Raw genomic sequence first — 23906 nt, forward strand, 5'->3', positions numbered from 1 at the left:
GCAATAAATAATAAATAAAACTTTTTTGCCATGGGCTATAATGGAGCCAGCAATTGCTCACATAGCCTATCCATGTCCTTTTGTGAAAGGACCCAAACCTGCCTGCTGTCCAATCAGGCACCAGCACCCTCTAGAACCTTCTCCAGAGAAGCTCCCTTCCTCAGATTTTCTACCACACGTCGTGTGAAGGGAGTCTCCCTGAGCTCTGCTCAGTTTTTCTTCTACTTCAGAACTTTTTCTCTCAAAACAGTTGAAAATATGTCGGATTCTTCTAGGAAAGGCCTTTTCCGCCCTTGCAAGACCTGTGGAAAGAAAAGGCTCCATGGGGATGACCCACATAAAGACTCTTTGTATTGTCTCTACCCACAACACCAGGTTAAGGACTGCAAAATATGTCGCACCTTCTCCACAAAGACCCTCACAGACTGTGAGGGCAGGCTCCTGACATGGTTACAGGCCAAATCCTGTACTTCAGGTGAGGAGAGTGGGTCAGAGAGGCCACACAAAAAGTCCAGATCTGAGGACCTGGGCCACACAGAAAAATCCAGGAAGAGGCAGAAATCACATCATGGGAAGGGCTTACAGACTTCAGTCTCCTCTGAGCCTTCCTCTCCTCTTCAAAAGAAGGAGTCCTACCGTCTATCTCCTTCCTCAGAGCCTTCTACTTCTGGAAAAATGACTCTAAAAATCAGATCGACGACAACACCGTCGACGACCGTGACGACGACGACGGTACCAACTACCGCCTCCACTACATCGTCGACGAGACCGTCGTCAGCGTCGACTACCTTAACATCGACCGTAAGGGATCCTATTCCCTCTCTCAAAACTCCGTTGACGAGTATAGTAAAAACATCGTCGGTTGCAACACCGTCGACGACTGCCCCGTCGACTATAACGTCAGCGACGCCATTGTCATCGGCGGTTTCGCCATCGACGGAGACAACGTCAAAGAAGTCATCCTCGACGAAGACACTACCGTCGAGGACACCACCGTCGGCTAAACCATCTGTACCATCCACGGCTGCATCAACTTTCACGCCATCGACAGCACTGGTGCCTAGTAGACAGATTGAGGCCACTCCTGCCTCTTCCAGGTCTCCAGATCTCTGAGCCATGGTCAGGCTCAGATCTCTACCTGCACCGGACATTTATCCAACTGACACATCTCCAAACAAGGTGTCGGCTTTAGTACCCAGTCATCTTCTTGACTGGGAGGAATCTGACGAAGGTCCATTCGGAGTTGCACATAGCCCCTCGCAGCTCCATGTCAAGTACCAAGATGAGGATGAAGAGGATGAGTATGAACAATACCAACCATACTACTCTCATCAGGAACAATATTACGAAACACGAGAACCTCAACACAGAGATACTGTACAAATGCCTTCCTCCTTAATCCAGGATTTACAATCCATGCTTTGGGATTATAGGAGAAGGTTCCCACTGGCAGCGGAAGATCAACCACCAGCGCCAGTCTCTCCGGTGACACCAGTTAATGTTCCTCCTCCGCCAGCTACTCCAAGATTGACATCCCACTCGGTGTTAGCTGCACCCCCCAGAGATGAAGGTTCCACTTCAGGGGAAGAGGAACAAGAAGAAGGAGAAATTTCCACTCCACAACATCCTACCGAGGAATGGGATGATTACTTGGCCCCCACTCCTTATGAAAGATACCAATACTGGATAACTGTAGTTACAGGTAAGTAACTTGTTTCATTTTCTGAATTAAGGAGATTTTTCGCTAATACTCTTCATTCCTCATTTATCTACACCCTTATAATGACCCAAGTCTTCCTTGACAAATGATACTCTCTATTTTCTTTTGCATCTTTGCTTAAACAAACACCTATAATCAATAACCCTGTTAACAATGCTCAAGGAGAAAGGGCCTATTTTAAAAGGGATACGGACTATATTATGTAGACAGGGCCGGACTGGGAACCCAAAGCAGCCCTGGCAATATTGTCAGACCAGCTGGTGCACAGAGGCTGGCAATGAGACTGAGCGGATTACGCTAGATTGTTGATTTTGTTACTAAGGGCAGATATTGCAGCACCATTGCAAAACCGGCCCCCACACATCCAGCCTCCCGGGGAAACACCCGATGCCCGCTACGGTCAGTTATGCCATGTATATAGAAAACAAATGTTTGAAAAGCTGTGATGCATACATGAGACTAACTGGTACTGAGATTTTCTCTTCACATCAGAAACGTGGATGAGCAATCACTCAAATCCCATTAAAGGGAACAGTAACTCCATTAAAAACTTGGTGGACGGCCGACATTCCACAATTAAAATATCAATGCAATGATGAAATTCACTGATCTGGTGGTGGAATCAACCTCCCCACCACAGCCTACCTTCAGAATGAAGCTGCAGTATTTTAGCCTAATTTAATACTGATATACATAACAGTGATGGGTGGAATGCTTTAATTAATTTCAACCACTGGTAATCACTAGGATCGCATCCCAATCCATCATTATTTTGCAGACTATGCCACCTCAGTTTTGGCCCAGCTATATGCCTATCAGTCTTGACCCTGCTCTAATAGCAACAGTCCAGCCTGAACTGCCAAGCCAGGTTCAACCCATGACTGGCCCTAGTTACGTGCTCATTAGCTGGGTACAGCTTAGTTCCAGAGAGGCAATGTGCCTCGGACCCATATCTGGGCATACCAATCCCACTTAGGGCAACAAAATAAGTATACAAAACAGTGATGGAAGGAATGCTTGAGATATTCTCAGCTAATGGTAATCACTAGGGCTGCATCCTAATCCACTGTTATTTTGCACACCAGACCACCTCAGTTTGGAACCAGCTATATGCAAATCAGTCTTGAGCCTGCTCCAAAAAGTCCAGCCCGAACTCTCAAAACAGGTCCTCCCTGAACTGGAACACTAACAACCCAAGACTGGTTTTGGCTCTGGATTGCTTGTGTTTAGGTTCAGGGGGGACCATTCTGTACATCAGCTTGCTGATTTTGTATTTGATGCCCTAAGTGCGCCAGGTATCCCCAGACGTGGCTCCCTAGGCTCACTGCGCCACTGTAACCAAGCAATACCTGGCTGAAGAGCCCTAACTAGAGCAAAACCGGTCCTAGGTTGTTTGTGTACCATTGCAGGAAGTTCCTAACCTGGCAATTGGGGCTGGACTGTTTCCATGAGGAGCAGGGTCAAGAGTGATTTGCATATGGCTGGGTCCAAACTGTTGGGGTCTGGTGGGTGAAAATATATAAATTGTGATGTGGCCCAAAGGGATTGCCAGTCGCTCCGATTAATTCACCTTGTTTTTTGTATTTGCTGCCCTAAGTTTGGTGGGTTTGCCCAGAAGTGGGACCCAGGCTTACTGTGCCACTGGAACAAGGCTATACTGGCTGAAGTGCCGTTAGTAGGGTGAAACCAGTCCTAAGTTGCTAGTATTCTGGTTTGGGGAGGAGGTTGTCTGGCAGTTCAAGTTGAACTATTCCCAGGAGGAGCAGGGTCAAGATTGAGTTGGATGAGGTCCAAACTGAGGTGATATGATGGGCGAAAAATGATGGATTGTGATGTGGCCTGAAAGTTTGCCTGTGGGTGAGATTAATTCAAGCATTCCATCTATCACCCTGTTGTTTTTCAATTTGATATTAAGGTGTGTCAAGTGAGTATGACAGGTGTTATCAGCAAACTCTGAGATGGCAATAACTGCAGTGGCCTGATCTACATGTCTCAGGCCTGGAGCCCCATCAATGCTGCAGAACAATGGAGGTTCTTGTGGATTTCATGAGATCGTGGTGGGTGGTTATTTGAGCCACAATCCCAGGAATCAAGAGGATCTCTATAATCACTAGGATTATATTCTCTTGGGTGCTTAAACACCTGGTCTCTGCCTCCCGTAAAAGGGGAATCCTATGTATTCCCTTGACTGTATTGCAAGCATTCAAGGATCCCATGGATAATGCCAGAGATTCTTGGTCCTGGATGTTGAGGCAGCCCCATATTTCTGGACACGAGACCAGATTTCAAAATACAGAACTGAGACATCTACATAGTGGTGAATGCATTGCTCTGCAGATGTCCACAGTAGTTCTGCCATTCCCTACCACACATTTGCACAGGAAGAAACATCAACAGTTTTCTGGCAAAACCATCTTTAAAAGAATAAGTTAGGAAAAAGGACATCAGTAGTTACTCATCCTACATACGAAGTGCATCCCTATCTACTGTCACTTTACTTCAGTCTACTCCTCAGGGCATCCCACTGCATGAGTGTCCCCATTAAAGGGCGGACACAGAGGGCATTGCCTCTGAGTCTGTTAGGGCCAACAAGGTCCTTTGGCCTGAAACCTTGCTCCACTGTAACCTACAATGTAATATAAAAACAAGTGCCTCATGCAGCACTCCATACTGCCAAGCCTCACAATTACAGGCCAAGATGACACAAACACATAGCAGCCTCACAGTACAAAGACCCAACTCTGTACATATCCCACTGTTTATCACAAAACTATGTCTTACAGAGCCCCTAATTCATCTTGTGCTCAAAAATGCTCACTCCACAATATTCCATGCATTAGGTATTGCATACCTCATTACCAACAACAAGCCTGATGCCTTCTTCATCACAGAAGCAAGGTTTACACCATATCTTTACACATCCTAGATGTTCTTCCCAAAGGCATCCATTGTGTCGATCATGAACAAAAGAAGAGAGCAGGGCTTGCTATCATCCATAATTCCTCATGGCTCTGTACCCCTGACAAACAAGTGACAACTCCCTGGAGCTACTAAAATGTCATGCCACTTCATACTCTCTGCAACTCAGACTGTCATCTTTAATCTCATTGTGATTGATGAATTCTAAGATCTTCTCGCCACTTCATCCATACAAAACACACTCACCACCTTTTTCGGCGACTTCAACCTCCCAGACAACAGAAATTAATAGTAAAAAAAAAAAAAAAAAAAAACACAGGATGCACTTTCGCCAAGGTCAGCAACCCACCTAAAGTGGTGCAGCAGGTCACCAAGCCGACACAGTCCAAAGATCACATTCTCAATCCTGTTTTTTCAAGATCACCTATTGACCTTGACCTGGACCGATTAACTCATCATCCCTTTCTCCTTCCTCAGAGTTACACATGGCATTTTTGGCGTGGTTTTCCCCCTTACATTTTGCTTTCAGACCTCCTGTTTTTTGCCACTGGGTCCCTGCACACTTTACCACTGCTAACTAGTACTAAAGTGATTGTGCTCGATCGCTTTGTATCCAAATGGTAAACTTAATTTCCTAGCAAAGTGGCACTACCTGTGTCCAGGGCCTATACATTAAATGCTACTAAATTGCCTGCAGTACTAATTGTGCAACCCACTTAAGTAGCACTTTAAACTTGTCTCAGGCCTTCCATTGCAGCTTGCCTGCAGTTGTAAACTGCCATTTCAACATGGCAAAGTAAACCTTTTGTCAGGCCCAAACCTTCCTTCTTAATACTTAAAAGTTACTCCCTAGTGTAGGGCCCTGGATAGCCCATAGGGCAGGGTGGAATGTATCTATAAGTTGGATATATACATTTAAGGTTTACATGTCCAGGTGGTGAAAAATTCTTACATGTGTTTTTCACTGCTGCAAGCCCTACATCTACATTGGAGTTACCTAACTTTATTACATTTTGTAAATGCACTTTCCAAATAGGAACAGGTATTAAGTTCATGTTTAGTCTTTGGAATTGTAATGAAAAAGCCTAACTTATAGTGAAGTCATATTTTAAATTACAATTCTGAAAATGCCACTTTTATGGAGGTGGCTGTAGGAAAGTGCCCATTTTGATACGGTCACTCCCCACTTTTTTTTCCAACTGGCACAGAGATTTTTCAACTCAGGTGCACGGGTCCCTAATGACCAGGTTCACAATGACAGTGTTCTTTCCCTAAAAATGGGTAATGTGTACAATTTGCACACTCCTCTACCTGCGTAAGTCCCTAGTAAGGGGTACCTCTTGCACCTAGGATATGGGTAGAGGAGAAGGTCCGTAAAGGCTGTAACACATATTGTGCCACCCTCAGGGACCTCCCTAAAAACAAGATGCACACAGCTGCTGTTGCTGTCTGTGTGTACTGGTGCAAGCCAGGTCAAAACACAACATGGCACACCTATTGTGTGCTGTATTACCATCACTGCATCTAAGTATATGTAAATCATCCCTACAGCAGGCCTTGGAGTCATAAGGGAGGGTGCATTATATTTGATGTCTGGTTCTTTCTGCACAAGCAGATATGGCCCTGTGAAGTCCAACCCCATTGCTGAACACTGCAAATGAACAGGGAAGCCATCTTAAGATATGTGCATGACACCCATCATCACGAGTGACCCCAGTCACATAACAACTTCACTGAAACGTATGGTGTTTGTTATCAAACACCTCATCTTAGTAAATCCAGGCTGATGTCAGCCTTGGATTTATTTATTACGACGTCCACCCAGAGGGAACCTTAGAGGTGCACCCTGAACCGCAGTAGTCTCGGAGTTTGTTGGTTGCTTGGTCTTGACCAGCCTGCCACCACAGACAAGTTTCTGACCCCCCTGGAAGTGAGAGTCCGAAATCTCAGAGGTCTGAAAAAAAGCCTGCTCCAGAGAAGGGGTGTGGTAACCCATTCCAGCAGGGTGGTTAGCAGATCTGCATACCAAGGCCAGGGGGCTTCAAACACCCTGCCACCTTTGGTTTGCATACCTCAGCTCCCCCAGGCCTGGGTGTAGCTCACCGCCCAAAGACCCATTTGGCACCAAGAAAGGTGGTAACATTAGTTGGTCAGTAGGTGTGTAACACCACTCGGCTAACCACACCCCTAAGGTGGGCTACCCGAGATGGACACTCAAAGAAGGGTTCCACCATCTTGTTTATGATTGGGACTAGGCCTTCAGGGATAGGTATATACCCATTTCTCAAAGGAAGAGGTCATATAGGGGTGCAGGCACCCCAAGGATAAGTAGTCCTTTGGCTACTACCCTACATACCCCTAAATGCCCCTAAATTGAGCATTTAGGTGGTTCCCTGAAACAAGAAGACAGATTATCTGGACCTAAGAAGAAGGACACCTAAAAGCAAGAACTGAGGAGCAGTTACTGACTTGGCCCCAACCCTGCCATTCTGTCTGCAGTCCTCGACAACTGCACCAATGATGACTCCCACTGTAGATGCTCTGCCTAGAGAAGCCTGAGAGGACTGCCAGCAATTCAAGAAGCACCAGAATCTCCAGTGGAGTAGCAGAGCTACTGCAGGCACCCAAGAAGAACCTTGAGGACTCTTGAACCCCAACAAACCCAACACCGGAAAACACCACTGCACTTAGCCCTAATCGAACCGGGTCAACAGTGCAAGTATGGACAACACCTTGAGTTTCTCAACTGTGAACTACTCAACGCCACCTGCAGCCTCTCTGTGCAGGGCCCCTCTACTGCGACCATCTCCGGTGACAAAGACCCGAGGCCTCAGAACACCTCTGCACCCGTCCATCTCGAACTGTGGAGAAGAGGACCAAAGACGCCCCTACGTTCCCAACCATCGCAAGACCTGACCCCCCTGTTGGTTCAGCCAGAATAGCCCCTCAGTCCTTACCTGCAGCTTCTTTTCCCCAGGACTGCTTTCCATTAAAACCAACGAGGCACCTGAGGCAGTGGAGTAACAAAACTTTAGGAGGACCCCCCTGCAAAGTACTTGGTGGGGGCTCTGTACTCCCTGGACCCCGTCAGGGGCCTGCAACTTGTGCACAGTGTACTGTGCTGAGAGGTCCCCCTGAAGCTCGGGCCCCCCACACACCACAGGGGCTGCGGGGGCCTTTGTTGCACCACTGACCTGACGTCGTAAAGCACCTCTGCACCTGGACGCCACAGAGCACCCCGAGGTAACCTGTTGGTGCTGCCTTGGACAGTGGCCTGTACTTACCTAAACTCCTGAGGATTTGACCTGTAAGTTGCTGTTGAGTACCTGTATGCAGGAGATCTTTTTTTTCTCCGTAGGACTGCAGTACTGCATTAGAGACACTTTAGTTGCATTGACCGTTTCCTTCAAAAGTGCACCAGTATCTATTTTTTGTAACAGTATTCTAGTGTTGAAACATAATATAAAAAAGGAGCTATTTTTCTAACAATTTTTCTAGAATTCCTTCTTGTGTGCGTGTCTCATTTATTGCCTCCCCAAGTACAACAAATGCTTAGCACTACCCTCTGATAAACCTAACTGCTAACTCACACTACCATAAAAGAGAGTTTTTGGGGATTGTCATTTGTAACCCTGTAAACCAAAAAGGGTCACCTGGACTATCTGCATAGTGGCCTCAGACACTGATGCACTACCCAGATAGCCAGCTTCCTACAGTGGCATTTGATGTCTTCAGCCTGTCTCAGGGTCACATGACTTGGTGTGGGTGACAGTTGAGCTTTGTGTAGTCCTCCTAAATAGCTGCACACCATAGGGAGCCTAGGTGTGGCTGGATGGGCTTTCGCTGGCAGGATGGAAGAGAAGAGTTGGACCCAACCCCACTAACACTTGAAAAGGCTGTGTCCTGCCTCTACACAGAGGACTGCATATCCCCTGTAGTTAGTATAGTGCCAGGGCCAGGACGTCAAGGCACCTGTGCACTTTAGAGGCATCCATTTAGAACCTTTTCCCATTTCAAAGGCACAACTGAGAATAAATATTGGACCTCAGACACCAACTCAGTACACTTCTGGATCTGTGGATACTCTGCCAGGAAGGACTGCTGTGCTGCTTAACAGACTGCCACTATGCTGCACTCCTGCTCCGAAGAACTGCAGCCCTGCTGTGCTGACCTGTTCCATCTTACTTGGTTGAGAAGGACTGGCATCTCTTGAACCCAGACCCAGAGTGACTCCAAAGGCTAGTTGGCTGGCCTCCTGATCTGAAGCCTCACGGACACAAGAGGCTTCCAACAACCTTGCACATGGACTCTGCCATATGAGAGTCTACCCTGCCAAGTTGTGCCACGCTAGTTCTGGACCCGTGCAAGTGGGCTTAAGGTGCTCTGCCAGCCCAAATGCATCTCCTTTGCTGCGTGACACAACCCCAAGCTGAACCAACCATTGGACTGATCGCAAAGACCCGCATGGCCGTCGCAGCCCCCAATGCCTTCAGAACCATTGCAAATACTCGCATAGTCGACGCAGCCCACAATGCCTTCAGAACCATTGCAAAGACCCGCATAGCCGACTCAGCCCGCAATGCCTTCAGAACCATCGCAAAGACCCGCATAGCCGACGCAACCCGCAATGCCTTCAGAACAATCGCTGTGCAATGCAACCTCAGGGCAGGCCCTCAAACCCCTAATCAGCGGCAGCCTCGATGACCATGCCAGACTCTGCATGTCAGCCTCCAAGCTCCTTAGAACAGATGCATCGCCTTGACTGCGCAACACATCCTCAACACCAGACTTTGCATCACAAGCCCTCAACAACAAGCTCCTCGACGACAACACAGGCCCTCTCATCCCAGCCTCGCCACATCTTGGAACGGACTCATCGCTTGAGATGTGTAACACGTATGGGATGCGTATTCTTGCAATGCTCCACAAACCAGGATTTAAGATATTCTGTTCAGCAAGCATTCCATCGCGTTTGGACTATACTTGTGACTTTATCCAGGTCTGTCGCAACAAAATATCCAGAGTTGGCGCTTTGCAGGACTATTTTTAGTTAAATCTTTAAAATTTACTATCTTCGGTTCTACTGATTGGATTTTTGTCATTGTGGTCTTTTTTTTAGTTATTAAAGAAAGTTCTATTTTTCACTTCATTACTGTTTTGAGTATTGAACGTATACTTTATACATTGCGTCTAAGTTAACTGGCTATAACCCCTTACTGGATCTTCTTTTGGGACACAATTGTGTGATCTAGGGGAATTATATACAGTGTTGTTGTCTATGGGATGGATATTCGTTGTATTTTATGTACTTTTTTAAACTTCCTGAATCCTATTGATTATTATATTGGATTTGAACAGTAAGCTTTTTCATTAACTTAAGACTGGATCTTATGTACATAAATTCTATCTGAACAATTCCTCTAGGAGCATTTTTAAGTGAGACATTGTCTGTATCCGGTTCCTATGGGAATACTGGGTTTCCCCCAAGTGTGTTGATTTACAAGAGCAGAGGTATCGCTGCGAGGGCCCCTTTATCATCAAATTACTGTTTTGGTCTTTTCAGAACTATGATACATGGGGGTGAACCCTTCAATTAGTTAGTTTTTGATATCTATGTTTAATTTGTGGAAAACGTTATGTTGCCTGCACCTTGTGAACTGGTAACTGGATAAGTCTGAGTAGGAAACATTATCTTACACTGATGATTACATTGCTAGAATAGTCAGCGGTCCATCTCTTTTTAGACAAAAGAGGACATCAATTTTATATACACAACAGAACTCCACTTTGCCTAAACTAGAAAAGTTGCATAAGAAATTGGTAAGGACTGAGCTACACGCCAAGTTTTTAACATTGTTTAAATGCAAATATCATCCAGCTGGGATTACAAGTACGGAATATTCCTATTCTTTTTTGTTGATGATAAGGAATTTAAAATTGGGTTCAGTTTTGTTTCAAACAAATGCTCAAGAAGTTGAATGTTACTGAGCATAGAAACCACTCTAAAACATATAGAAAGGATTAAAAAAAAGATTGCAAAGGTAGGAAAAAAAGTTGTTGGAGGATGAAACTGGAACCAATGCTAAAAAAGTCTTTAAAAAAATGTTAGAAGCTAAAATTTCTGATACTGAAATAACTAATATGCTGAAGAAAACGGATATGTTACAGAAAGACATCAGGAGATATAGTAAGGAGCGCACATATCCATATTTAAACAAAGACTTTTACCAACATGGAACAGTAAATACTGGTGGTACTCGGAAACATATTGTTACTTTTTCAGATACTACTAGTGATTCCGATAGTGACAACTCTGTTTCTAGTGCGGGCCTTGATAACACATGTTGTAATACTGAACCCTCCACCTCTAGACAACCTTTTTAGAAAGGGGCCAGAGATCAGCACGTAGAAGGATAAGGAACTTCAGGTGGGGGTGGTTCAGACACCAATACACACCAGGTTTCAGATAAACGAGGAATCAATATTACGAGTGGTAGACACTATGGCATATAATCCTGGTTTAGAGGCGGTACCGATTTTCAACTTGTCTTCACATGAGTTGAGTTCTAAAGAAATTGAAGTTCTGAGTACAGGTCTATCCTTTGTGCCAACTAATAAGAATGAACCATTTTTTACTCAAATAGAGTTATATGCATTTTTGAGGACCCTGAGGCTTAGCTTTTGGTTTACCAAGAATCCAGATGTCAGTCCAGAGAGTATCACTGGCTTGCGATGCGCCTCTACATTTTTTCCTCCGCTTAACTTGAAGACAAAGGAAATCATAAAGTTTGCGAATGCAGTTCTGCTTGAGATAGAGAAAGCATAAATAAGTGCGGTTCAACTTTACTAGAGGTCAAAATAAAGCTTTATTTCTCCCTATACAGCAATAAACAAATAGTTATCAAACCTACCGATAAAGGAGCAAGCATCATTATTCAAAACAGAACAGATAATGAACAGGAACTTTAAAGACAACTACAAATCTTTCACACTACAACAAATTAAAGAAAGATCTGACACCATCCATCAGAAGTGAAATCCTTGAAGTGACCAATGAGCGTCTCCTTGGTGGGTGGTTAAGTAAAATGGAATAGGACTACTTTAATAAAGATGATTTTGCCATACCAACCTTCTATGTTTTACCTAAAATCTATAAAGATACAACAAAGCCACGAGGAAGATCCATCGTGGCTGGCTGCCAGTCAGTTTTACAACCACTTGCAGAATATGTTGATTTTTTTCATCAAACCATTTGTACCTCTAACCTAGTCATACACAAGAGAGAGTCTGTCTGTGATCACTCAAATAGAAGGGGCTGCTTTTAATCCTGAGGTTGACATTTCGGTTTCGATGGATAAAGAAAATGTGTACACCAATATTCCACAAGGTGAGGCACTTGAGGTAATTACCACCATTCTTGAGTCTAGACCAAAACCTTATAGGGTCCCCACTGATTTTATCACAAGTTGTGCTCAGATTGCACTGGAACACAATTGCTTCCTGTTCAAGTTCATGAGTTATTTGTACAAATACAGGCAGTAAGCAATGGGAGCTATTTTTGCTCCTGATAATGTGAATCTATATGTGGCCATTTATGAAGAGCACACCATCTATAAGGAGGGCAATCCTTATTGCAGTTACAGCACAAAATGGCTCCAGTATATAGATTACATTTTCTTTGTTTGGCATGGTCCAATAAGTGACTTACTACAGTTTCAAAATTGGATTAATCAAAATACAAACATACAATTTACCCTATAATATGATACCCATTCCATTAATTTTTTAGATTTGAACATTTCAGTTGATGAGAGTGAGTTGAATGTAGGCCTATATACTAAACTCACTGCCAGAAATACTCTATTGATATATAATAGCCATCAACCCATTAACTTAAGGGACAATTTACTGTTTGGGCAATTCTTGAGGATTAAAAGTAATTGCACTAAGATGAATGACTTTTTTTTGGAAGCCAAGACTTTAATGCCCAAATTGATTAAGAGAGGCTATGCATTTAGACTGGTTAAAAGATCCCTTAAACGTGCCTGATATTATCGACAAGCCTTATTCCAGGTCAAAGAGAAAGCTGTTGACTCCTGTATGACTTGTGTTACGACGATTGGTTCAGAGTCAAATGGAATTTAAAAAATCATTTTGAAAAATTGGCATTTGTTAGCCTTTCTTGACATTCCAATTTAGAAACCATTATTTGCCTTCAAAATGGGAAAAAGCTTGAGACAGTCTAGTGAGGGCCTACATTGAACAATCTCATGAAACATGCCCCCAACGATATGCACTGGTTTGTACTTTATGTTATAAAACTCTCGAAAAAACATGTAAATGTGGACCACCTCTTGACCATTAAAGAGAACCAATGGATTTGGCTTGTGATACAGTGAAGAAGGGTCTGACTCAACATGTGGAATGGCAAGTACTGGCAATATCGCAGATGGACTATCTTTAACAGAACAGTTAATGTGATGAATTACACATGGAGGGTTCTCGATCTTGATCTCCTTTCATGGTTCTGTGCTGCAAATACGGATGCTGAATCGATATCCGGCAGTTCTACTAGATAGGGTATGGTCCCTTTCATGGTTACCTATTGTATCCATCTGTTTCTTATGGATGGTTCTCGATCTTGATCTCCTTTCATGGTTCTGTGCTGCAAATACGGATGCTGAATCGATATCCGGCAGTTCTACTAGATAGGGTATGGTCCCTTTCATGGTTACCTATTGTATCCATCTGTTTCTTATGGATGGTATGAGGGTTGTGACTTCCTTTATCTTTACTTACATTTCTGACATTAAGGTGTATTGGATGTTGTGGTTGCTGGCTAATAATTCCCTGAGAATAATTGGCAGAGTCAATCTTTTCTTTTTGTTTTGTGTATAAGTTAGGCTCTGGGTCTATCTACTACAGGGTTGTGAATGTGGGTTTAGTGTCAGAGAGCATTTGGATGGGCTACTATTACATTTAAAGATGGCCGTCACAGTCATTGCAGTGGTCATGTGACATCTTACTACTTGAATGCTCTACATCAGGAAGCCCGGAAGCGTGTATATCTTACTAACAGGGACTGAGTGGATGGCCTAGATGGATATTATATTTATTAAGTTGCTGAGGTCCACAACAGCAAACTTACCATATTTACAAGAGTCTCTAAACTATGGGTATTAGTTAGGCATCTTAACCATTTCAAGGTGGCCGCCATAGTCACTGGAATGGTCAAATGACCTGTCACTTCCTTATTTAAACATGCTAGGAAGACCGGCAGTGTTTGATCCCTACTCGCCTGGGTTGAGCAGATGCGGATGGAGACAAACGCTAGCAGGCCCATATTTAGAAAGTATGTCTTTGCTACAGTGGAGGCAGCGTTTTTCTAGAGTTTATGTTGTATGGTGGTTAAACTATTTTAAAATGTCTGGATTTGTTTACTTGGGCTTGTAGTTTAAAGTCCCCTTGTGTGTTGTTGTTTGCAGCCTGTTTTTTGCAACCTGTTGTAAGTAGCGGAACGTAATTATTTTGGTTGGGAGCCTGACACAGTGTATTATAAGGAGCACACTTTCTATGTTTTTGATATACTTTTTTAACTTTCTTTGTCATGTAGGTGGTGGCCTATACTAGTATCCACACCTGTGTTTATGGTGTTTTTTGGGTTCAACAGGCAGTACACATGTTGTGATTTGGCTGATTGCACGTACTGATTTATAATTAATTTTCCTTATGTGTAGGGATTATTTTACAACACTGAGTCCTAATGATGGTCTGACGGACCTCTGACTGCCACCACAGACCAAAATGTCAACATTACCTTCTCATTTGACAAGCTGAATTGAAAGACTATGATATTATTTGAACTGGGACTGAAAACCATGCAATTACTGTGCAGGGCTGTGTCAAGAGGAGGGTCATAAACCCTTCCTGGATCTTCTGTTGGGATTCAATTGTGTGATCTAGGGGGGTATATATATATGTATATATATATAAAGTTGTTGTATATGGGATGGACATTTGTTGTATTTGTTGTACATTTTTTGAACTGCCTGAATTCTATTAATCAATATATTGGATTTGAACAATATAGACATGTAAACAGTAAAAGTACATGTCCAACTTTTTTATTAAATTGCACCCTGTCCTATGGGCTGACTATGGCATACCCTACGGACAACTTATATGCATTTATAAGGAACGTTTAGGCCTGGAAAAAGATTTATTGTGCGAAGTCGAAATACAGTTTAAAACTGTACAAACAGGCTGCAATGAAATGTACCAACTGGGTGTAAGCCAATTCCACCATGTTTAAAGAAGAAAACACAATCACTTTAGTACTAGTTAGCAGTGTTTAGGTGTGCAGAGTCCTACAGGACAGCAAAGACGGATTCAGAAAAGAGGAGGGTTAAGGCAAAAAGTCTGGGTATGACCCCGCAGAGAGGGCCAAGTCCAACAACCATTATGACTATTGCAGGAAGATGGGTTAGGGTTGCTGTACCCTCCTACTTTTTGCCTGGTTTTGGAAGCAACTTCATCTGACGGGCACTGGGTTCCTGCTAACCAGGCCCTCAGTGCCAATGTTCCTTCCCTAAAACAAAGACACCTGGACACCTGATCCCCAAGTGACTAGGCCCCTCAGCCCCCAACAAGCCCCTAGTAAATGGCACCCTTAGTACCTAGGGCAAGGGTATTGGAGAGGGCCGCTCAGAGCTGTAGCACAACTTGTGCCACTCTGAGGGACTCAGCACTAACCTTATGCAGACTGCCACAGCAGGCTGCGTGACAAGGTACTCTCAAATTTGAAAATACGACATTGCACACATCCTGTATGCCATGTCCCCTAAACAATGCATGTAATATATGTAAATCACCTCTTTGGCAGGCCTTACATACCTAAGGCAGGGCGTATAATATTACATGTGAGGGCCTATCTGCATGAGCAGATAAGCCCCTGCTATGTCTCTGTCAATTCTCAGACATAGTAAGTGTACAGGGAAGCCATTTTAAATGCATGTGCTAGACACTGGTCATTACAAGTTTGTCAGCTACATAATGGCTTCTCTGAATCCTGGGATGTTTGGTATCAAACATCTCAGAATAACGAACCATCACTCACCCGAGTGACTGATTTATTTATAAATATGCATACAGAGGGCACCAGACCTGGTCAGTGCATTGCTCTGCAGTGCATTGCTCTGCCTCCCATGGCTCCACCCTCTAAGTAGAGCCCTTTCCCTTTCCCTGACTCCTCTGAACTCCTGACCCCTGTCAGGAGTTTCATGCCATCCTCCACCCGCAGGCTTCTGCCTGCGCCTCTTCCCTGGTGTCTCGTGGGACAGCTCTGCTCTCGTGTTAGGCTACCTTCTGCCTCTCTTCTCCTTTTCTCTGCTTTGCTTTGCTCTATGCTCCACTACTGTCCCTTAGTGCTCCTTTTCCTCGTTTCTCTCTCACTCCGCTCTCTCACTTTCGCTCTCCCCCCTTTCTCTCTCCCCCAACCGCTGCTAACCCACTCCCATTTTCAGCCCCCCCCTTTTTCACGCCGTTTTCTGTCCCCCCTCCCACCTCTCCTCTCCTCCCCCCACCTCCCTACTTAATGGCAGCCGCTACATGGCCACGCAGCGGGCGTGCCAAAGGCAAGCCCGTCTGCACCCGTCCGCGTCTGGACCACGCCCAGCACCGGAACCCCTGCCTCCCCTTCCGCCTCACCGCCGCCACGCACGTCTTCCCTACGCCACCGCCACACTCCGCGCCCTCAACACCGGGCGCTCTCCCGCCTGCCTTCAAGCCTCCCTGCAGAGCACCTGTGGCCCCCTCTCCTGCCGGAACTGCACCTTCACCAGCCTCCACGCCAACGACCCACCCACCAAGCCAGGACGCAACCATCTCAGATGTATCCTCCTCAACACCCGCTCCGTCCACAAGCACGTAGTAGAGCTATGGAATCTACTAGACTCAGCCTCCCAGATGTCACCTTCCTGACCAAGACCTAGATGAACCCCTCCTCAGCGCCTGACATCGCCATAGACATCCCGGACGGCTACCTCATCACCCGCACGGACCGTTCCAACAAACCAGGAGGAGGCATTGCCATCATCCACAAGAACACCCTCAGGATCAAGACCAACACCGAAGACACCCTCAGCACCACCGAACTCCTGCACTTCCAAATTCACACCGACCCAAACACCACCCTCCGAAGGACCCACGTCTACAGTCCAACAACACCAGTTCAGCGACTCTATTAATGACATCATCAGCATGCATGCTCTCGCATCCACCGACTACTCGGAGACTTAAACTTCCACCTCGAGAACACCAACGACAACAACACCGCCACCCTGTTCGACAACCTCTTCAACCTCAGCCTTGAACATCTCGTCACGACACCAACCCACTCCACAGGACACACACACTCGATCCTATTTTCTCCGCCAGCAATCACGTCTCTTTCAACCACACCACCGAACTCCACTCGACAGAACACCACTGCATCCACTCCTCCTTCAAGAAACCCACAACACACCACCACCCACAATGAATCCCCCACCACAGTTGGAACAAGGTAACCGAAGACCAACTTATCGCGACCCTCTCCCAGAACCCACTAATCAACACCACTGACACTGATGCAGCTGCCCACAACTTCAGGCAATGGGTCAACACCTGTGCCAATACTCTCACCCCAATCAAGAATCCCTCCAATATACGCACCGACAGAAAGGCCTTCTGGTTTACCGCCGACCTCCACGAATCTAAGCAAAGCTGCCGAAGACTCGAAAGAAAGTGGCGCCAAGATCAGACTTTGGACAACCACACAGCCTTCAAATACGCCATCCGCAGACACCACCAACTCATCCGAACACCCAAAAGAACCACCTTCAAAGACGGAATCAACAACGCACACAGCCACAAGGAGCTCTTCAACGTCGTGAAGGAACTCTCCAACCCCAGCTCCAATTGCCATCCTGCCATCCCAAGACCTCTGCGACTCCCTAGCCTCCTACTTCCACAGCAAGATTGCAGACATCCACAACAGCTTCAGCACCCAGACCCCCCCGGCAACCACCAACACCAAAGATTCACCTAGGACCAACCTCCTGCTCTCCTGGACCCCCGTCAACGACACCATCGAAATCATGAACACCATCCACTTCGGCTCGCCATCTGACCCCTGCCCTCACCACATCCTCAACAAAGCAAGCTCCGTCATCGCACCCCAACTACAGAAGATCATCAACAGGTCCTTTGAGTCCACCCCCTTCCTGGAGAGCTGGAAACATGCCGAGATCAATGCCCTCCTCAAAAAAAACAAGGCGGACCCAAAGGACCTCAAGAACGTCCGGTCTATCTCCCTGTTCCCCTTCCCAGCAAAATTCATCGAGAAGGCCGTCAACAGACAACTAACCAGCTTCCTAGAGGAGAACCCCACCCTGGACTCTTCCCAATCCAGATACTACAGCAACCACAGCACTGAAACCACCCTCATCGCCACCACCGACGACATCAGAATCATACTGGACGGTGGCGAAACCACGGCCCTCATCCTCCTGGACCTGTCGGCCACGTTCGACACCGCCTGCCACCACACCTTACGCTCATGTCTCAGTAATGCTGGAATCTGTTGACAGAGCCCTGGACTGGGTCACCTCATTTGTCACTGGTAGAATCCAGAGAGTCTGCCTCCCCCCATTCCGCTAGGAGGCCACTGATATCATCTCCTGCTTCAACACCCTCTGCATGCTCCGAAAGATCTACGAATGGATACCCACCGAAACCAGAAGAACAGTCACCCAAGCCCTCGTAAGCAGCAAACTGGACTACGGCAATGCCCTCTACGCAGGAACCACGGGCAAACTCCAGAAGAGGCTGCAACGCATCCAGTACGCCTCCGCACGCCTCATCCTGGACATACCCGCCACTGCCACATCACAGACCAACTGAAAAACCTGCACTGGCTCCCAGTCAACAAGAGAATCGGCTTCAAACTCCTCACCCACGCTCACAAAGCACCGCACAACACTGGACCAAAATACCTCGACTCGCCTTCTACACCCCGACCCTGCACTTCCGCTCCGCCGACCTCGCCTTCGTAACCATACCACGCATCGGCAGAACTACAACCGGCGGTAGATCATTCTTGCACCAAAGTGAAACACTCTTCCCACCAACCAGACCAAAGACCTCCTAACCTTCAGGAAACCTCTTAAGATCTGGCTGTTCGGGCAGTTTCAGCACTCCCCTCATACCTTCTCCCCCTCCCTTCCTCAGCGCCTTGAGACCCTAATGGGTGAGTAGTGTGCTTTACAAATCCCTGATTGATTGATTGACCTTGGAGGTGCCCCTGATAACCTACCAGCTACTTGTGTGTTGAGTGACTGGTCCTGGCCAGAACAGCCACCACAGACACGTTTCTGGACCCCCACAGTGAAAGCCAGTATTCTCGAGACCCATAGGCAAAAGCCTGCACTGGGCAGAGATGTTATCACTTCTCCCAAGCAGGAAAGACATTCCAGGGCAGGGAGGTTTAAAGGTCTTGCCGCCTTTGTAATACAACCCAGGTCTCTCCAGATGGTGGAGATGATCCCCCACCGTCCTGACCCAAATTTTGGCCCCAGCACTGGCAGGAAAAATAGTTATATTAGAAGGAGTATCCACTTTGTGCTAGACCCACCCCTAAGGTGGATGAGCTGAAGTGGACACTACTTTTTAAATTCCTCCATCTTGTGTGGAAGGAATTAGGCCAATAGGGTTAGGATATGGCCACATCCCAAAGGAAGTGATCAAAGGCAGGTTGTAGTCACCCTAAAGGTGAATAGCCCATTGGCTTCCACCTGGCCCTCCCTGTAACACCCCTATATGCAGTATTTAGGTGGCACCCATGAACCCGAGTACCAGATTCCTGTCAACCTAAGAAGAGCCAGGCAAAACAGTAGCCGCCCAGCAGAGAAGACTGAAGACACCAAGTGACTTGGCCCCAGCCCTACCGGTCTGTCAGCAGCCGTCAAAGAAACCTGCCGCCATAAAGATGACTGTCATCAAGCCCAGTGACCTTCAAAGCCTTGGGAGGACTGCCTGCCTTCAATAAAGAACAAGAACTTCTGTGGACAGTGGACCTGTTCAAAAGAAGCATCTACAAAGAAGAAAGAAGTCTGCCCGAGGAACTGTGAAACAGCCGCCTCAAACTACCTCTGCATCTGATGCTCACGGCTCGAGTCGAGTAACCCACCAGTCCAATGAAGGTTCCCCAGTGCTTCTGACCCAGAGTCCATCGTGGGCTGACCCCTGCCGGACTCCACAGCAACACCTGCAGCCTAAATCCAAGGACTCCTCTTGACTGCGACCTGCCCTATAAATTGTTTCGGACACTAAAAGACACCCCTGCACCCGGAGCCCCTGGGCCTTGGAGAGCTAGATCGTTGGTGTCCCTACAACCCCTGCCATTTTATCTTACCTGGGAAGCTGTGCGTTGACCTCTCCCGGCCCCCTGGCCAGAGCCTGCAGCCTGTTTCTGAAAGTGATCTCCTGCATTGGCTAACACTGGGAGCCTGAGGCTGTGTTGGCACTCTGCATCCGTCTGACCCTGTGCCACTGAGAGTGTATGTTTGGTGCTGTTATGTGGCCCCCCCTTTTCCTTGCTTGAATCCCAGGAGTTCCATCACTGACCCCGCTCTACTCACCTGTAAGCAGCGTTGCAGCAGATTCCCGTGTCAGTTCGATAGCACTGGGCGCCCAACTCTGTGTTGGCATACTGCATCCCGCCCGTCACTGTGCAACTGAATGTGTAAGTTTTGTGCTGCCTTGTGGCTCCCTCGGTGCTTACCTCAACCCCCGGAGACCAACCTCTGACATCGCCTGTACTTACCTATGAGCAGCAAGTCTTCAGTCCCCCGCCCCTCCCCACCCCCCAGTCTCCATTGACTAACATTGGGCATCGTCTTCGACCTTGACACTCAGCCGCCCCCGTGCCGGTGTTGGTGCACACTTGGTATCTGCCTGAACCTTACCCAGTGCTAGCCTGAAACCCTGAAAACTGGGGTTGTAAGTTGTGTACTTACCTGAGAAACTGCATTCTTGTCTTCCTTCTATAGGCTAACACAGAAGACTCTGAAAACTGCACTGTTGATTTCTGAATCAACAAAGTATTTTTAACTTAAAAACTGCTTACCTTGTAACAAAGATCTTGGGTTTAAAGCATATATAAAAGCAACTGTGATTTTCCTAGGTTGGTAACAGATTTATTCTTTGAGTGTGTCTCTCAATTATTGCCTCTGTGAGCACAACAAATGCTTAACACAACTCCTTGATAAGCCTACCTGCTTGCCCACACTACCACAATTAGAGCATTAAACCTATCCATTTTTGCCTCTGCACATCTCTGGTGATCCACTGGATTCTCTGCACAGTGTACTTCATTTTAGTACACTATATAGAGAGACAGCTTCCTAAAACTATTACCCCTACTAAGCATACAGACATGATCACTATCTCTGGAGCCTCTCAGTACGTTCAAAGCCAGGCCACCATCTGCGTGGAGACTAGAAGTTAAAATATAAGGCAGCAGGCCATTTCCATTTATGCTTCCATGATCTGGAACAGCATTCCTGCACCTAAAAGGACTGCCCAAATGCTACTGCAAATCAGGAAAGAGCAGAAGACACCTCTGTAAAGAACACTACATCACATTGCAGAAACAATCCGATAATCAGCTATGTCTCCTATCACTCAGTATCTGTATGCTTGCCGTTGACACTGTACATCGCTGTGCTTTCTTTTTCACTAGGTTTATACTATACAAGTACCACATACATAGATACATACATACCACAGCCAATCATCCCTGTGGTGGAAGGGTAATTTCAACGTCAGCCATGGCAGAATGATCTTGAGGTTTAGACCTATGGTGAGGTAGTGACTGCCAATGTATAACTAGAGACCCAATTCTCACTTTAGAATATTCCCTTGGTGCCAGAAAATATTTTCACAGCAGTGCTCCTGAGTGATGCTAGGTGGCACAATGTTCCTCTATGATGGCTCCAAAATGTTGAGGTAGTAATCTAGCATGCTAGCATATGAGCACCTCCTCCCCCAGATCCCAACAATTGAGCTCTTCCTCCTCCTTCAATGGGGTAAGGTGGAGCAAAGAAGACCAGTTATGAGATAGGTTGTCCAACGTGGAAAGGAGTCACGGCTTTTGGCACTAAGGCCACCTGAATTCTCAGCACTAATTTATCCAGGAAAGATGTGGTTGAGGGAGAATGCAGAGAAAGTGCCTGTAGTTCACTCATGCAATGCGCTCACATAATCGCAATTTAAAAAACAGAATTAAAGGTTTGGCGATGCACCACTATGCACCAGCTCAAAGGCTGTACACATAAGAAATGTCAAGACCAAGGTTCCACTATGGGATCATAAATGGTTTGTGTAGGAAAGTACCATCTTGCCTGGCATGTTACCTCCATTTTTACTTGTGTGTCAGTTTGTTTTTGCCTGTCTCACTGGGATCCTGCTAGCCAGGACCCCAGTGCTCATAGTTTGTGGCCTGAATGTGTTCCCTGTGTGGTGCCTAACTGTGTCACTGAGGCTCTGCTAATCAGAACCTCAGTGCTTATGCTTTCTCTGTCTTTAAAATTGTCACTGCAGGCTAGTGACCATTTTTACCAATTCTGATTGGCACACTGGAACACCCTTATAATTCCCTAGTATATGGTACCTAGGTCCCCAGGGTATTGGGATTCCAGGAGATCCTTATGGGCTGCAGCATTTCTTTTGCCACCCATAGGGAGCTCAGACCAATATTACACAGGACTGCCACTGCAGTCTGAGTGAAATAATGTCCATGTTATTTCACAGCCATTTTACACTGCACTTAAGTAACTTATAAGTCACCTATATGTCTAACCTTCCCTTGGTGAAGGTTAGGTGCAAAGTTACTAAGTGTGAGGGCACCCTGGCACTAGCCAAGGTGCCCTCACATAGTTCAGGGCAATTTCCCCGAATCTTTGTGAGTGCGGGGACACCATTACACGCATGCACGACATATAGGTCAATACCTATATGTAGCTTCACAATGGTAACTCCGAATATGACCATGTAACATGTCTAAGATCATGGAATTGTCCCCCCCATGCCAAATCTGGTATTGGGGTGCCAATCCCATGCATCCCCGGGGCTCCAGCCTGGACCCTGGGTACTGCCAAACCAGCTCTCTGGGGTTTTCATTGCAGCTACTGCTTCTGCCAACCCACAGACAGGCTTCTGCCCTCCTGGGGTCTGGGCAGCCCAGTCCCAGAAAGGCAGAACAAAGGATTTCCTCTGAGAGAGGGTGCTACACCCTCTCCCTCTGGAAATAGGTGTTAAGGGCTGGGGAGGAGTAGCCTCCCCCAGCCTCTGGAAATGCTTTGAAGGGCACAGGTGGTGCCCTTCCTGCATAAGCCAGTCTACACCGGTTTAGGGATTCCCCAGCCACTGCTCTGGCGCAAAACTGGACAAAGGAAAGGGGAGTGACCACTCCCCTGTCCATCACCACACCAGGGGTGGTGCCCCGCGCTCCTCCAGTGTGTCCTAGACCTCTGCCAACTTGAATGCAGAGGTGTGAGGGCACAATGGAGGCCTCTGAGTGGCCAGTGCCAGCAGGTGACGTCAGAGACCCCTCCTGATAGGTGCTTACCTGACTAGGTGCCCAATCCTCCTCTGAGGGCTATTTAGGGTCTCTCCTGCGGGCTTCTATTCAGATAACGAATGCAAGAGCTCACCAGAGTTCTTCTGCATCTCCCTCTTCGACTTCTGCCAAGGATCAACCGCAGACTGCTCCATAACGCCTGCAACACTTCAACAAAGTAGCAAGAAGACTACCAGCGACATTGTAGCGCCTAATCCTGCTGGCCTCCTCGACTGTTTCCTGGTGGTGCATGCTCTGGGGGCTGTCTACCTTCACCCTGCACTGGAAGCCAAGAAGAAATCTCCTGTGGTCAACAGATTCTTCCCCGTTCTAACGCAGGCACCAAACGTCTGCTTCACCGGTCCTCTGGGTCCCCTCTCATCTTGACAAGCGGGGTCACTGGAACACAGGAGCTGGATCCAAGTGACCCCAACAGTCCATTGGTCCATCTGTCCAAAGTCCTTGCCTCCCCATGCCAGACAGTAATCCTGTGTACTGCGTGAACTGCAGCTGCTAGGGCTTCTGTGCACTTTTGCAAGGAATCCTTCGTGCACATCACAGCCCGTATCCCCAGCACTCCGTCCTGCATTGCTCAACTCGCTGAGTGGA

At 46.7% G+C, this 23906-nt stretch overlaps 1 protein-coding gene across 2 annotated transcripts in view; it reads right to left on the reverse strand.

The window, feature by feature from the left end:
- PRKDC (protein kinase, DNA-activated, catalytic subunit) overlaps positions 1–23906 on the reverse strand; it is a 2139921-nt gene that overhangs the window by 629927 nt on the left and 1486088 nt on the right. The gene's annotated exons all lie outside the window — the stretch shown is intronic.

Source organism: Pleurodeles waltl, chromosome 2_2, assembly GCF_031143425.1.
Source record: "Pleurodeles waltl isolate 20211129_DDA chromosome 2_2, aPleWal1.hap1.20221129, whole genome shotgun sequence".
NCBI lineage: Eukaryota > Metazoa > Chordata > Amphibia > Caudata > Salamandridae > Pleurodeles > Pleurodeles waltl.